Consider the following 15,792-nt stretch of genomic DNA (forward strand, 5'->3'; position numbering starts at 1 on the left):
GCAATTCTAATGATATCAGTGGTAAGTATTTCTCCACTGGGGATGACCTCTTTTGCTGACTCTCCCTGCCCCACCTTACGTCACTGGCCCATTTTTAGTTTTTGAAGAAACAGCATAAGTCTTTGCTGAGAAGAAAAAGAAGATGACAATAATCATAGTTTTTCATGCAGTTACGTTTTGCCAAACTGTTCCTAGAATAAGTAAGAATTCAACTGCAATTTACCAGAAACTCAATGAAAATTAATATGGGAATCAGGAGACCCAAGAAACCTGTTTCTGTCACTAATCAGCAATGAAGCTTTGTGCAAGGCATTTCACCTTTCTGTACCTTACTGATTTCTATTTTTTTTTTTTTTCAAAAAAGAGGGAATGAAGAGAGTTGGCCTCGTTGATTTATAAAATGACTCCCAGTTCTCAGCTTCTGGATCCTGATGTAGGATTTATAGTGTACAAAACACTAGACTTGATATAAGAAGACCTAGCTTGTAGTGCTGCTCTGTTCCTAACTAATGTGATCTTAGAGAATTAACATAACTGGCCCTAGTTTTGTAAGTTACAGTCCAAGCCTCCTCCTGTATCTCAGCACTTTCTGCCTCCTCTCCCATGCCACATATTTTGTACTTGATATTCCAGTAAAATCTTATTTTTCAAAAATAGTTTCTATAATTCAATTTTTTTTTATGTTAGCTCTGTCCATTTGTATTCTTTTGGATATGAAGGGGAAAATCCATTCATTTTGTGCAGAGAACTTTAAAGCATATATATATTTTTAATTTTATTTATCTATTTTTAATTGTATTTGGGCTCTGGGGTACATGTGCATGTCCTGCATCCTACAGGATTTTTGCATAAGTACATACATGCCATGGTGGTTTACTGTCTCCATCCCCCACCCGTCGCCTACATCAGGCATTTCTCCTGGTATTATCCCTCCCCATACTACCCTCCCCCGCCCCACACCACCACCTAGCCCTGTGAGTGTTGCTCCCTTCCCTGTGCCCAAGTGTTTTCATTGTTCATCACCTGCCTATGAGTGAAAACATGCAGTGTTTGGTTTTCTGTTCTTGCATCAGTTTGCTAAAAAATGATGGTTTCTAGGTTCATCCATGTCTCTACAAAGGACATGAACTCATCACTTTTTATGGCTGCATAGTATTTCATAGTATATATGTGCCACATTTTGTTTGTCCAGTCTATCATCGATGGGCATTTGGGTTGGTTCCAGGTCTTTGCTATTGTAAACAGTGCTGCAATGAACATATGTGTGCATGTGTCTTTATGATAGAATGATTATAATCCTTTGGGTATATATCCAGTAATGGGATTGCTGGATCAAATGGAATCTCTATTTCTAGATCCTTGAGGAATTGCCACACTGTCTTCCACAATGATTGAACTAATTTACACTCCCACCAACAGTATAAAAGTGTTCCTATTTCTCCACATCCTCTACAGCATCTGTTGTCTCCAGATTTTTTAATGATCGCCATTCTAACTGGCGTGGGATGGTATCTTAATGTGGTTTTGATTCGCATTTCTCTAGTGACCACTGATGATGAGAATTTTTTTCATATGTTTCTTGGCTGCATATTTGTCTTCTTTTGAAGAGTGTCTGTTCATATACTTTGCCCACTTTTGAATGGGTTTGTTTGTTTTTTTCTTGTAAATCTGCTTTAGTTCTTTGTAGATTCTGGATTCTGTCTGATGGGTAGACTGCAAAAATTTTTTCCCATTCTGTTGGTTGCCGGTTTACTCTAATGATTGTTTCTTTTGCTGTGAAGAAGCTGTTAAGTTTTATTAGGTCCCATTTGTCTATTTTGGCTTTTGTTGCCAATGCTTTTGGTGTTTTAGCAATGAAGTCCTTGCCTGTGCCTATGTCCTGAATGGCTTTGCTTAGGTTTTCTTCTAGAGTTTTTATGGTGTTAGTCCTTACATTTAAATCTTTAACCCATCTGGAGTTAATTTCTGTATAAGGTGTAAGGAAAGGGTCCAGTTTCAGCTTCCTGCATATGGCTAGCTGGTTTTCCCAACACCATTTGTTAAACAGGGAATTCTTTCCTCATTTAAAGCATATATATTTTTGATGTAAAGATATTTGGTGACACCATTGAAATAGGTACATTTGGATGAATGTTTGTATAATTTAAAAAAAATTCCTTTCCACATTTTATCATTTTGTAGTTCCCTCAAGATTCAGCCTCTTTCATCACCATAACAACCCATAATTCATGACAAATATAATCATTATTAGGAAGGATAGGAGGGGCAAGCCTGCCAATCATTGCATACATTTAAAAAAAACCTAGATAACCTTTATTTAGATCATTCAGCTATGCTGACTACAAAGCCTTCTCATGAACCATTCACATTTCTAATTAGGGCCTGGGATTTTTTGACATCTTGGCACAAAGGTTATCTCTGGGATCTTTTTTATCTTTTCATTCTAATTTGGTAAACCAGCACCAAATTACACAAATCCTACAAGGGTAAGAGTGAAGGGAAAATATTTTAAACCAAAGGGGAGGCAATATGGTATAGTGATTAGGAGCATGGACTCTTGACGAGAGCTTGGGTTCACATCTTAGCTCTGGTGTTTGTTAGCTGCGTCTTAGGCGAGTTAGTATACCACTCTGGGCCACAGTTTTCTCAACTATAAAATGAGGATAATAATACTTCCTCCCTCATAGGGTTGTCTTGAGAATTAAATAAGCTAAAAGAAGGGAAGCACTTAGAGCTGTACTTGTACTAATGCTCAGTACATATTAGTTATTGTTATTATCACAGGTTTTCTATGGATAGTCTTGTTTGCTAGGTATAAACTCTATGATGTTAGGAGGCTATAAAGGATCTTAGGTTCTCCACCAGAAAGTAACTGGGAAAGACACATTAGATATGGCAGATTTGATTCCAAATCTGGCCTCTTTGGCAAGATTCCTGTACAGCTCACCTATTTGGACTGCAGTCCTCTTCACACACCATGCTACAGTATCCCGTCTGTATACCAACCATTTGGATATTTAACTAGTACCTCTCGTTCAAGACTCAGATCAGAGATTAGGTCTTCTAGGAAAACTCCCATGACTGTTCTCCTAAACACTGCTTCCCTACATTCACCATCACCATCACCACACTAAGCAAATGCTTCCCCTATGTGCTCTGATAGCCATAAGGGCACACCTCCACCATTACCATCTTTATCTTACATCGAAGTTATGTGTTTATGTTTTGGCCTACCTGGATAGACTATAATATTTTTGGAAGGCAGGCACCATATCATCTCCCTATTTACATCTCTAGTGCTTATTACAGTACCAGGTTTATAGTTTGTACAGAGGTTAGAGAGGGGAAAAGGGAGCCCAGTGCCTGGGTAATTGGAGATACTAGGAATGGAAGTAAGGAATACAAGGACAGTACGTTTCGCTAGGGGAAATAACAACTTTAGGTGAGGACATTTAATTGAAGGCTTTTACAGAGCATCCACTGTGGAAAGTAAAGATTGGAATTAAGGAAAAGTCAGGCTTAGAAAGGCTAAATATAGGAGTCACCAAACATATGTGAGATTTGAAATATTGGGAATGATTAATTTCTAGTTAGAGAATATGGATTAAAAAAAAAAAGCCAAGAAAAGAATCCTAGGGAATACCTACATTCAACAAGTAGAAGTCAGATATGAAGAAAGAGAAGGACTAGAATCAGAGAAAGACAAAAACCGGGATATAAAATGTTCCAGAAGCCAGAGAGTGGTGAGATTTAAAGGAGTGTTCAACAGTATCAAAGGGTTAGTTATTAATTAATCAAAAATTAATTGAACATCAAATCTGTGCTACTAAGTGCTGAGATAAAATGGTCCAAGATCTCTGTTCTTACAAGAATTTAAGTAGTATGAGGAGTGGCATGAGGAGTGGTTAAGAGATGCAATAAATTTGTGAAAATCAGCTTGCAATACTAAGGAGAAAACAGGAGGGGAGAAATGATCAAGAACAAAGGATGTCTGCTATGTTAAACAGTTTGGAAATTATGGGAAGGAGAGAAAATGGTTGCTTGAAGAAAAGCTTAAAGATTTTTGTTTTGTATTTATTAAATTGTTTGCTCTTTTAGAATGGAGAGACGTGAGCATGTTTCTAGGCTGAAGGGAAATAGGCAGGGAGCAGGCAGAGAAGAGAGAGAACAAAAGGGGATGATGAGATCAGAAGTCATTAGCCTTGGGACAGAGGTCTTCCGAGGCAGAAACTGTGAGGACAGTGTGAGAATGCTAAATTATGAGACAAGAAAAAGAGAAATCCAGAGAGCTCATATTGGATAGATGCATCCAGCTACTCTGAAAAACAGTGAACTGGGCTGCCTGTAGAGAGTGAGGGCAAGGTGCAGGTTCAGAAAGAAACAATGAGCTTTGGAATAACAACTTTTGGTTGGGATCCTCCCCTAGGGACAATCACAGAGCACCACTGAGATGGGACAGGTCAGACTGTGAAGTGGGCCAAGTGGGCATTGCTAGTCACAGAAATGGTGGTTTAAACATGAAAAAAAAAAAGAAGGGGTAAGAAGCCAAAAGCATATTAAGAAATGTGCATTTTGTAGATACATTTGAAGTTGCTTTGTTCTTCTAGATCCCAACGGTATGAAATTCAGAGCTGTCAGTTTATTTTTAGAAATGGAAATGCCATTCCTGAGGCCAATGAACAGTACCAAAACAAGATCCAATGGTGGGTTCTGGCTGCAGGCAGTAACTCCAGAGTGCTGACTCCAAGGACAAATTATTACTTTTGAAGGCTGAGTTACAATGAAGCCAAACGTGGACCAGGCTCAGATCTAGCCATAGGAAGAACATGCTTCCCCTGGTGCTGAGATTTGTGGAAGGAACACCTTCTAGCATGAATGATTCAAAATTGTATTCTGCAGGTAAATAATTCCCTCTGCTCCTTTTCTTGCTGTGTAGCCTCAGACAGTTCAAACATGGGTATCTTATTTCTGTGTCAAAATCATGCTGAGTCCTAGAAGAGGGGTGTAAATGTTGTGGGGGACACTCTTCTACGTTCTTTTCTCATGCCTGATCAGCTCAGTTACCTCCTCTTTCAAGTTGCCAGTGTGATTGATCCTTGGGCCATACAGATGGCCTCCAACTTACAATGGTTTGACTTATAATTTTTCAACTCTCCAATGTTATGAAAGCATTGTCAACTCAATGGAAACCATACTTCAAGTACCCATACAGCCATCCTATTTTTCACTTTCAGTATAGCACTCAGTAAATTACCTGAGATATTTAACACTTTGTTATAAAGCAGATGTTGTGTTAGATGATTTCACCCAACTGTAGGCAAATATAAGTGTTCTGAGGATGTTTAAGTTAGGCTAGACTAAGCTATGATGTTTGGTAGGTGAGGTATGCTAATTGTATTTTCCACTGATGGTATTGTTGACTTACAGTGGGTTTATTGGGACATAACTCCATCATAAGTTGAGGAGAAACTGTATTTGGTTATGGGCTGGACCACTGTGTCAGTACTTCTTTGTTCAAAGTAAACACAAGTTTTCTGTTCTCCCTCTTCCGTCTCTGGAAATGACCAGGTCAATAAGCCCGGGTTAATTCTTCAGGACCCACCATCTAAATTGGAGGGGAAAGAAAGCACAAAACCTCTCCAAGGCTTTCAGGACTAAGATGTATCCTCTAACCCCAGTTTTACAAAAGAGCTTTACCTTTTTTCTTTTTTTTATCACTGGGAGACAGAGACACTGGCGTTTTGTTTCTCATTTGGCTGTTGTTTCTTGCATATACCTCTCTTAGCTGGGAATTGTGTGGAGAGGAGTAGAGTAAAGGATATCTGTTATTTGGTTTGATGAGAACATTGGGAAGAGAGAAGTGGCCTTTTTCTTCTGAGACCAGGAGCCGTAAGAAAAATGCTTTCCAGAGATCAACATTAATACCGGGGAAGCAGAACAAGGGAAAGAAAGAACAGGAAAGATCTTTTAGGACACTGTTTTGAACATCTGCTACTGTTTTGCCTGAGTGCAGACCAAATCCTGAACTTTTCATTACACAAACCAACATATTCCTATTTTTTCCCTCAGAGTAATCTGAGTTGGCTTCTTGTCACTTACCTTGAAAGAGTCCTGAATGAAACAAGAAATGATTGGCAAGGCTGAATCTGGGCATGTTTGGTCTCCTGCTGTGATATCACTTTCTCAAATCATTGAAACCTCACTGCTGTGTTACAAGCCTAGAAGCCATTTTCTTTATGTAAATATAGACATGAACTTAAAATAATATCTTTTGAACAGGAGTGTTGCAACACATTGGAAGGGGCCTGGAGAAGTGGATAGAATCTTTCCCCCTGGTGAGCGCTAAGAGTAAGACACAGACAGCCTTGGATGGTTTAAATGCTTTCCTGTCCAGAAGCAGGAGGGAGAAGGAAGCAGATCGTCACAAGTTTCCCACTGTGTTGTCAGAAATGAGTAGAGCCAGTTTAGCCTACGTTGAGGGAAATTTGCTACTGACTACCTCCTACAAGCCCATCTTTTTTTGTTCATTTATTTGCTTCCTGGCTTTTTGATAAGGAATTTAGGCATTCTCCTGAAGTAGCTTATGACCATTTTGATAATGAATCCAGTGTTTTTCTCTCACTTAAGTTCAGATTTTAAAAAACCCAAACCAAAATACTTACGGTGTATTTATTACACATCAGAGACATTTACATGCATGACTCTACTCAATCTTTCTCATTATGTCTATTTTAAAAAGGAAGAAACAGAGGTTTTTAGATGTTAAGAAACTTGTTCAAGGTCACTTGGCAGAGTTGAAATTCAAACTGAAATCTGTCCCTACAACCCCGGTTCTGAACTGTTAAGCCTTCCTGTGTTTTCAATAACCATTATGTGCTAAGACACAGACAACATCAGAGTAGTTCTTAGCCTTACTAAATTTTCCCGTCTTTTCAGTGTTATCCTTTGCTTAAATGTCCAGTAAAATAATTTAACTTGTATCCCATACTTCTGCAGTAACCCAAGTGTTTCTGCCAACAGGAAAGTTGAGGTTGGCTTGAATGTCACTTGCCACTTCTTATTTTGAATAGCAATTTGTTCTCCTCTTGCCTTTTCTTCATAGCTACAGTATTCTAGGGCACAACTTGGGATCCATCTCTATTCTCAGAGGCACATTTACATTGGTTTCCAGAATTTAAAATTCTGTAAGTATATCAGAAGGAAAGTAGAATCCAGGGCAGGATGTTTTAAGCTCAGTGTCAGCTCTTGCTGTATTCGAGACCCATGGCCAGTCTCATCCCTGGAACCCACACTGACACTTCTCTCCCGGAGCCTTGAGTGCCCTTGGGATTTTCATCTTCCCATTCACCTGCAGCATAGTGTCTGCCCAAACCACATTTCCCAGCTAACCAGGGAAATCCAGAAATCCCTTATATTAGTTGGAGCAGTGCCACATCCTGCCCACGGGACAGCCTTTCACACTGTTACTGTTTTAGTCTAAAGTATCTGCATTTAGATTACTTCACCAAAAATCCAAAAGTTACAGCATCAACAAGGAAGAGAGACTATAAATGGTGACTGTGAACAACTAATAATCACCAAACCAATCCCTGCCTTCACTCAGTATCACATGTTCTCTTTCAAAGTACTGTTGGAAGAAGTTAGATAAAGTTAAATGGGAGTATATTTCTCTCTTCACTACCAATCCTAAATGTCCTTGCCAGTGCTCTCCTTGCAACTAAGTTTGATACTCAAAATACTTAGGAAAAACTCAAGCACAACACTGTGAAAGCATGCCTCATGGAAATTGTGCATTCTGAGATTTTAATTAGAAAAGATAGTACCTGTTTTAAAAATTAAATCACTGTTTTGATTTATTGAGAAACAAAGTCTTTTGTACATCGACCCTCTTTAGTATTGCTGTATAATAGAAAAGCTTATGTTTTGCCTTTCTTCTGATCTAGCTTTGCTTTCATATGAGAGCCTCAATAAGACATGAGATAGAAGGATTTAAAACAGGAAATTCAATATTCAGATATCTTAAGATGCAGCCAAGTGAGTAATTTAACTATCTAAAGTAGAACAAGGAGCTCTTAATCATCAAGTGAAGTTCTTAATTTTTTATTTTTGTACCTGTGTAAATCAGGTTTCTCTGACCCTTAAAGGGTAAGAGCTGCTAAACTATGCTGTGGCGATTCACCAGGGAGGTGTGTGTGTGTTGGGGCAGGGGAGGTTCTTAGGGAGTGGGCATGGTGACATATTGTTCACTTATATTTCATTAGTCTCAAAGAGTCTCATGTAAATATTTTCTTCTGAAATGTTCAATAGCCTTGAAATGCAGGTAAAGCAGGATTATTAGAAAACATGAGATTCAGCATTAATGTATCTTCCAATAAGCCCTAATTTGAATATACTTTTGATGCTGCAAAATTAACCATGAACACAATTTAAATAAATTTTGCTTCCAACAGAATCAGGGAAAGGAAATTGGGACATGGACTTTCCCTCCCTCCCTTCTTCTTCCTTCCTTCCTTCCTTTTTTTTTTTTTTTTTTTTTTTTGAAACAATCTGGTTCTGTTACCCAGGCCAGAGTACAGTGTCATGATCTTAGCTCACTGCAACCTTCATCTCCTGGGCTCAAGCCATCCTCCCAGCTCAGCCTTCCAAGTAGCTGGGACTACAGGTGTGCACCACAATGCCTGGCTGATTTTTTATTTTTGTTGGTAGAGGCTGGTTTTTGCCATGTTGCCCAGGCTGGTCTCAAACTCCTGGCTTCAAGGAATCCACCCACCTCATCCTCCTAAAGTGCCGCGATTACAGGGACTCTAATTGTTATCACATATTTTCAGTTAGTTACAGTGAGAATGATTGGAGATCCTATGGTAAGATAAAGAACAATGTAGGCACTTTTTAGGATGGAAGTAGGAGCAGTCCACCCAAAGTCAAAGGTAATTCTCATCATCTCCTTGCACCATCATCATCTTCAAATATTTTGTAAAGACCATACCTGAGCTGGGATGCTCTAGGATCTAGGGATCAATAACCATGTGAGACTATGACTTCTTATCTGGTTCAGGGGTAGGGATTATATATAATCATAGGGATAAAAGCAAAGTAAACGCATGAGAAAAACTAATGCAGGTTTTCCTTCTGGTATAGGGGTTTAATGGAATTATCAAAGGCATCCAGGACATATCAGAATGTGAGAGGCAGGCTGACTGTTGGGGAACTACTGCAGTAATATAGTTGTCAGTTGCCAAGGATGTGGCTCAGAGGAAGGAATGGGAGCAGCAACCATTGTTCAGGGAGATTCTCTGGATAAAGTAAGGCACAATACTCTTAATTTGTTGTAGTAATATATACACAGTCTCTGATATTACCATATAATAAAAGAGAAATTAATTCTTAGAAAATGACTACTGGGAATAAAACTGAAAGATGATTTCAAAAGTCCTACAGACATTTCTTATAACATACATTCTAAATAGTAGCCTGGCAACAGCATACTTCATACTGTTTGGCTAACACGTGGGGAGAAAGAAGAGATCAGGTGATTTGAGTCACTTTGTCAAAGCTGAGCTATTGTACTTGCTAATGAAAGACAGTACAATTCAGTCCTCTTGTTCATTGAATTGAACAAAGCCAACCTGTTCTGAGCACAAGAATACAGGGCTGCCTTTTTATACTCATTAATCAATTCTCTATTGAACTTAGGTATTTGTGTAACTCAGGTTAAAGGAAGAGGCTTGTATCTTGGTAACTGAACGGTGGGAATTGTATTTTGAGATTAAAAGTGATCGTTCATCTTAGACTCATACATTATAGGTAGGAAGACTGTTTAGGTAGCATCTGGTACCCCTTTCATTTTTTGGACACAAAGATTTGAGGTCAGGAGAAGTTGTTCTTTCCCAAAGCCAGAGCATCTGTTAGTTTGACAGAGACATTAGCTATGGGTGGGTCTGAGGTCCTTTGAATCCCAGGCATATTTTCTAGTCATTTTTCTGGAGCCCATGCTGGTTTTGTTCTGTAGCAGTAGTTGAGTGACTTCCATTCTTACTCTCCTTGATTTTTGCTTTTCAAAACCTTCAAGCACATGGGACAATTTCTTGTCTCAGATGCTGATCTTCTGTGAAAGATACTGTACTTATTCATGAATATTGCATTTATTTTATGAATAATTATTCCTGGCTACCATGTTTTAGGCACTGAGCTAACTATTGTCTGTATACCGTGATGAATAAGTCAGGCATAGTCCTGCCTTCAGGTAGCTTGCAATCTAGTTTTGAACACTGATGTTCAACAAACACATATTTCACTATGTCCTATGGAAAAAAATAGTATAAGTTTTTTTGTTCATTTGTTTTTATTTTTGAGATGGAGTTTCGCTCTTTCGCTGAAGCTGAAGTGAAGTGGTGCTATTTCAGCTCACTGCAACCTCCATCTCCCAGGTTCAAGTGATTTCTCTGCCTCAACCTCCTGAGTAGCTGAGTTTATAGGTACCTGCCATCATGCCAGATTATTTTTGTATTTTTAGTAGAGACAAGGTTTTGCCATGTCAGCCAGGCTGATCTCGAACTCCTGACTTCAGGTGATCCACCCGCCTTGGCCTCCCAAAGTGCTAGGATTACAGGTGTGAGCCACTGTGCCTGGCCAAAAAAGCATAGGCTATTTTGAGAGAAAGGGTAGGGAAACCTAAATTAATTGGGGGGGAAGGAAGGTCTTGGATATATTATTCAATATGAGATTTGAAAGTTAAGTAGGAGCCAGCTAAAGGACAAATAGAGTGAAGAGTACTTTAGTCAGAGGGAGCACTATGCATGTAGGAAGCTCATGAGGTCGGGGAAGAACTTGAAGTGTTGAAAAAGTGGCAGCAAAGCCATTTTTTTCCCCCAGGGCTTCCCTTGGAGCTGCCAAAAAAAAAAAAAAAAAAAAAAAAGTTTGAAGTAGAATGAAGGAGATGAGTGTAATTCAAAACAGTGGGTGTTTTTGGTTCTGTTTTGGTTTTTAGAGATGAACTATTTATCAATCAACTTCTTTGATTAGGTTTATTCTTTTATTTAAACTCAGCCTTGCTTTCAGAAAGAGATGAGGTAGTGTCTTGTTAGTAATAGAAAGAGTTCACTGCATTGCAATCTATCTGTGGTGACTGTTACATGAATCAGAGATAAGGCTGCTTATTGACTTTGTGCCATGTGGCCTATGCTTTGGATTAGTCTGACTTCTGATTTAGTTTACTTCATTTTGCCTTCAATCCAAATTATGCTCAATTTCTATGAATGTTTGGATCTATATGAAAGTAGTAGTATGAAAAATGAAGTAAGAAAGCCATAGATATTTAGATGAAAGAACAAAGAAATTATTATTTGATTTTTATGACAGCTTGCTTCAGAACTCTCTAAGAAGCATTTATTTTCAATTTGCTCTGATGTTAAGTAACTAGAACAGGGAAAATTGATAATGTATTTTTCTATTTATTGTTATAAATTCAATTTATTTTTCTTGAGTTGTGCTTTTCACTTCATAGAATATGTACTAAATGGAGAAAAAAAAAAAAAGAGAGTCCTCAAGAGAAAACTTGTCCTGGAAGCCAGAGCACAGGTCTAACCCATGATTCCACTTGTCTCTGAGCACAGAATCTCCAGTGATAGACCTACTGGCTGGGGAGAGTTTTATTCAAAATGGAGGTAGGAGATTAGACTTGTTTTTTAAATTGTGTAGGATTCAGACAGAATGGAAATGGCTGGAGAAAAGCATACAAGTAAGCTGACTGACAGGTCTGTCTTAATCAGTAATTTCGAGAGTGGCTCTTAGAGGATTCAGAAAACCTATTACATTCCCATATGAATTCACTCTTTCTATCTCCAACACAAATATTTATCACTGCTTTTTCTTTCCTCAAACCTTTACTATTTCCTTTTTTAAAAATTCTTATTTAAAGCCAGGTCTTTAAATTTTTTTAAAAATTTAAAACTTGTAAAATTTTAAATGAGAATTTAGAAATCATATTATTTATTCTGCAGTAGCAGCAATCAAGAGAGAACTTGTTTTTCCACCAACAGCCTACCAGGCCCCACACCCATGTATTCTATATTGAAGTTGAAATGAATGAACTATTGGTGCTTCTTTCTAAAAACAACTCTCCGCTTGTGCGCTAGATTTCATCCCCTTTGGCTACTCTGGCACACAGGATGTGACTCCCATAAATACGTCCTCCTTTTCTGTTATCCCTATTCCTCTCTTTGGCACCATTCCAAATTGTTGGAGATATTCATGACATTGAAAGCACAAAGCATAAAATGCTGGAAGGTAACCCAATCTTAGAAACTGAATATGACAATTCGCCAAGGCAGAGAAAAGATGCTCGCTTCCTATAGCAGGCTATACAACCAGAAGGCAAGCGCTGTTCAGGCTACTCTTCATTTTTTTTTTTTTTTTTTTTTTGCGGAGAAAATAAAACCCTTTAATTATCAATTTGTCTAATGTTTTAAAATACAGTTTACTAATTAAATATTAGTTTCAGTACTTTTCCATTTTACTACATATTTGTAGCTAACAGAAAGTTTTTAATGTTTTGAAAAAATTTTTTTAAAATTCATTCAACAGGTCTTTATTGAGAATTCCATATGTATTCTCAGAAAATGCACAACCTTACCAGAAAAAATTAAAAAGGAATTACCATATGATGTAATAAAAATGAGAAATGTAGAGTCATCTGCGAGCAGATTGCAGATAGCAGATATTAAATCTTTCTGAGGGGAGGAAAGTGTCAGAAAGGAAGTGACACTAAAAGTATGGGCAGAGATGCTCTAAATCTTCCTCAACGCTGTTGAGGGGTAGCCTTGTTTGATCTGGGAAGCTGCCGGTACTATAATGTTCTTAGCTGCCTTGGGCTGCCACCGCCATCAAATACAGAATACCAGTTTATTTATTCAGTCACTTTATAGTTCTTAAGCAATAATATAATCCAGTGTCCTAGGCTCTGGGTGTTCAGTTATAAACCAAATAAGCAAAACATCTGTTCTCATGGAAACTTATATTCTAGGAGGGATAAGCAGATATTGAATAAATAAACAGAAAGAGATGCATTAGGTGTTATGAAAAAAATGAAGCGGAGTAAGATGATAGAGTGTACGTTCTCATATACGTGTGTGCCTGTATACTATTTTTTTTAAAAAAGTTTACTTTTAGTTCTGGATACATCTGTAGAACATGCAGGTTTGTCACATAGGTATGTATGTGCCACGGTGGTTTGCTGCACCTATCAACCCATCACCTAGGTTTTAAGCCCCGCGTGCATTAGGTATTTGTCCTAATGCCCTAGCCCCCCAGCCCCTGAACAGGCCCAGTGTGTCATGTTCCACTCTCTGTGCCCATGTGTTCTCATTGTTCAGCTCCCACTTATGAGTGAGAGCATGCATTGTTTGGTTTTGTGTTTCTGTGTTAGTTTTTTTAACACAGGTTTTTTCCTAAGAGTGTTGGTATAAGGAGTGCTTAATTTTGTCAACCAAGTACAGAATGGAAGGAAATTTGAAATACTGGAGAGTATTGACAGCTGTCATTTTTTATTGGGCCATTGAACTGAGCTTGTCATTACAGGATAAAATTGGTAAGTTTTAGGCATAAAAGATTCATGATAATTCATGAAGGAAATTTCTTTCTCAGAGGACAGTTTCTTTTTATTGCCACAGAGATTGTACTTAAAAATTTTCATTTGCCATATTCTTTGAAGTGGTGAAAGACTGTAGGAGTTTATGCTGGAGAAGATGTAGACAGAGCCCAGTGATAGGTAGATAGACATAGCATGTATTGTCTTCAGTTTTTGCATGCAGATTCTTAGAGTGGTCTGTAGGTAGAATTTGGGTTGTTTTATAAAAGTTACAGAACACGTGAATTAAAATGCTCCTATGATCACCACAACTCCCTCCCTGAGGTAAACTCTCTGCTGAAGGAAGTAATTTTCCTTTCCTGGCATTGCTAGTTAGAGAACTCAATCTCCCTGGGATGAATGCAACACTATTTCTAGCAGTTCACTGCAATGGTCAAGAACATTCTATCTTTCACAAGGTTTCTGAGTGTATCACGGTTTCCAGTTCAAGTCCATACTCAATATGGAGGTTGCTCTGTTAATACTCAGAAGCCATGACTGCATTGTTTTGATATGCTCCATATATCAATGGAACACGTATTAAGGATATCTGGCTCTCCAGATATCCTTAGGGTTCAGCTACTGGTGAGTTATTCACAACAGGGTAGTATTGGAGGACAGGATAATGATACCCTCATACAGCAGATAACTGCTAATATATCCGTTTTGCCTTGGGGTGCTCCTGTGCCTCTGACTCAGGCATGGAATAAGGAAAGTGTGTGTTTCTTTTCTCCACAGTTGCTACCTCAACTTTCAGCCATGCTTAGGGATGGCCCAGGGCAAATGTCTAGCTTCAATTCTGGTTGAAAATAAACCATGTGGCAGGCCTGCACTGGCCCAGGCTCATGACTGGAGGCACTTTGGCAAATGGTTAGAGATTCCAGTTGGGAAATTAGACACACGGATCCAGGAAAATAAGTTCCAGTGCAAGAAGGGGCTACTTGCCAAATAAACAGACCCTGTATGGCTGCCATTCTCTCTTATCCACCAGTTCTTTCCTCATTTTGGTGATTAACAATCAACCTCTGGGAAATGCCTCCATCTTGGGCACTGGGCTTCCTGCCTAGGCTACTTATGCCATAGACACAGCTGGTGCTGTGTCAGAGAGCAGCATCATAGTCAGCCTGTCACACTGGGGCTTTGCTGCCTGTGGTCACAGGGGCAGGCTACTGTCTGTTGGATTCCTGAAGTGCCCTTTTGTAACTTAAATGGTGGTCATGGGTATGGAGTGGCTAAAAAAATGCTAGAAGTCATGGATTTTTTTTTTTTTTTTTTTTTTTTTTTTTATGACAGAAAAAGAAGTGTGATTTAGTGTTTCCCATGATGGCTTTTAAGCAGTGGTTTGCAAACCTGACCAACAGTCAGAATTACAAGAGGAGCTTAAATACACACATTCAGATTCAGTGTTTCTTGGCTGGGGACTGGGAATTCTTGACAGACTGATTGGGCAGCCACTGTTTTATGGGATGAACATAGTCTAGTGTAGACCAAACAATTTGGCCAAGAGGGAGCAGGTGCCTGGTCACGGTAATAGTAGGTCTCTCTCAGAGCTAATATACATAGTCTTTGTTTTATAGCTTTTTAAATATTGAAGTTTGTTCATATAATCCGAGAGCAGATATAACCCTTCTTATGCATCATAGTTTGTGTAGCTGACTATAAACACCTTTCACAGTTGCATTTGGCTCTAATATTTCAAACATTTCTTCCTTTAGAGCCTCAATAACTCACTTGGGCACACTGTGAGTGTAGGTGGGAGCTAAGTCCATTTTCCTCCCAGATGCCTTCATCACTAAGCTCTGTGGGGGATGGATGAGGAGAGGAAAAGACTGAGGCGCATAGCTGAGATCCAAGTGGGATAAATGAGTGGCAAGAAACCGAGAAGACAGAAGGGCAAGGAGAGTGGAGGAAGAGTGAGTGAAAGGACCGGATGTGGGAGGGAGGAGAAAGGAAAGGAGAATGCGTGGAAGAGAAACATTTCCTTTCCCCACAGCTGTTACCTCAAAACGCCGGTTTTCATATCCACACTTGCCATGAAGGAACTTGTGAGCACACATGCAGAATGTCCTACTGCGGTGGTTTGAGGGAACGTGTGTCCTGCCCACACATTGGGCAAGTTGACGAGCTGGCAGCAGTGGCTGCTGCTGGGGCATTGTCTCTGGCCTCCC

This window comes from Saimiri boliviensis, chromosome 3 (genome assembly GCF_048565385.1).
Source record: "Saimiri boliviensis isolate mSaiBol1 chromosome 3, mSaiBol1.pri, whole genome shotgun sequence".
Classification (NCBI taxonomy): Eukaryota; Metazoa; Chordata; class Mammalia; order Primates; family Cebidae; genus Saimiri; species Saimiri boliviensis.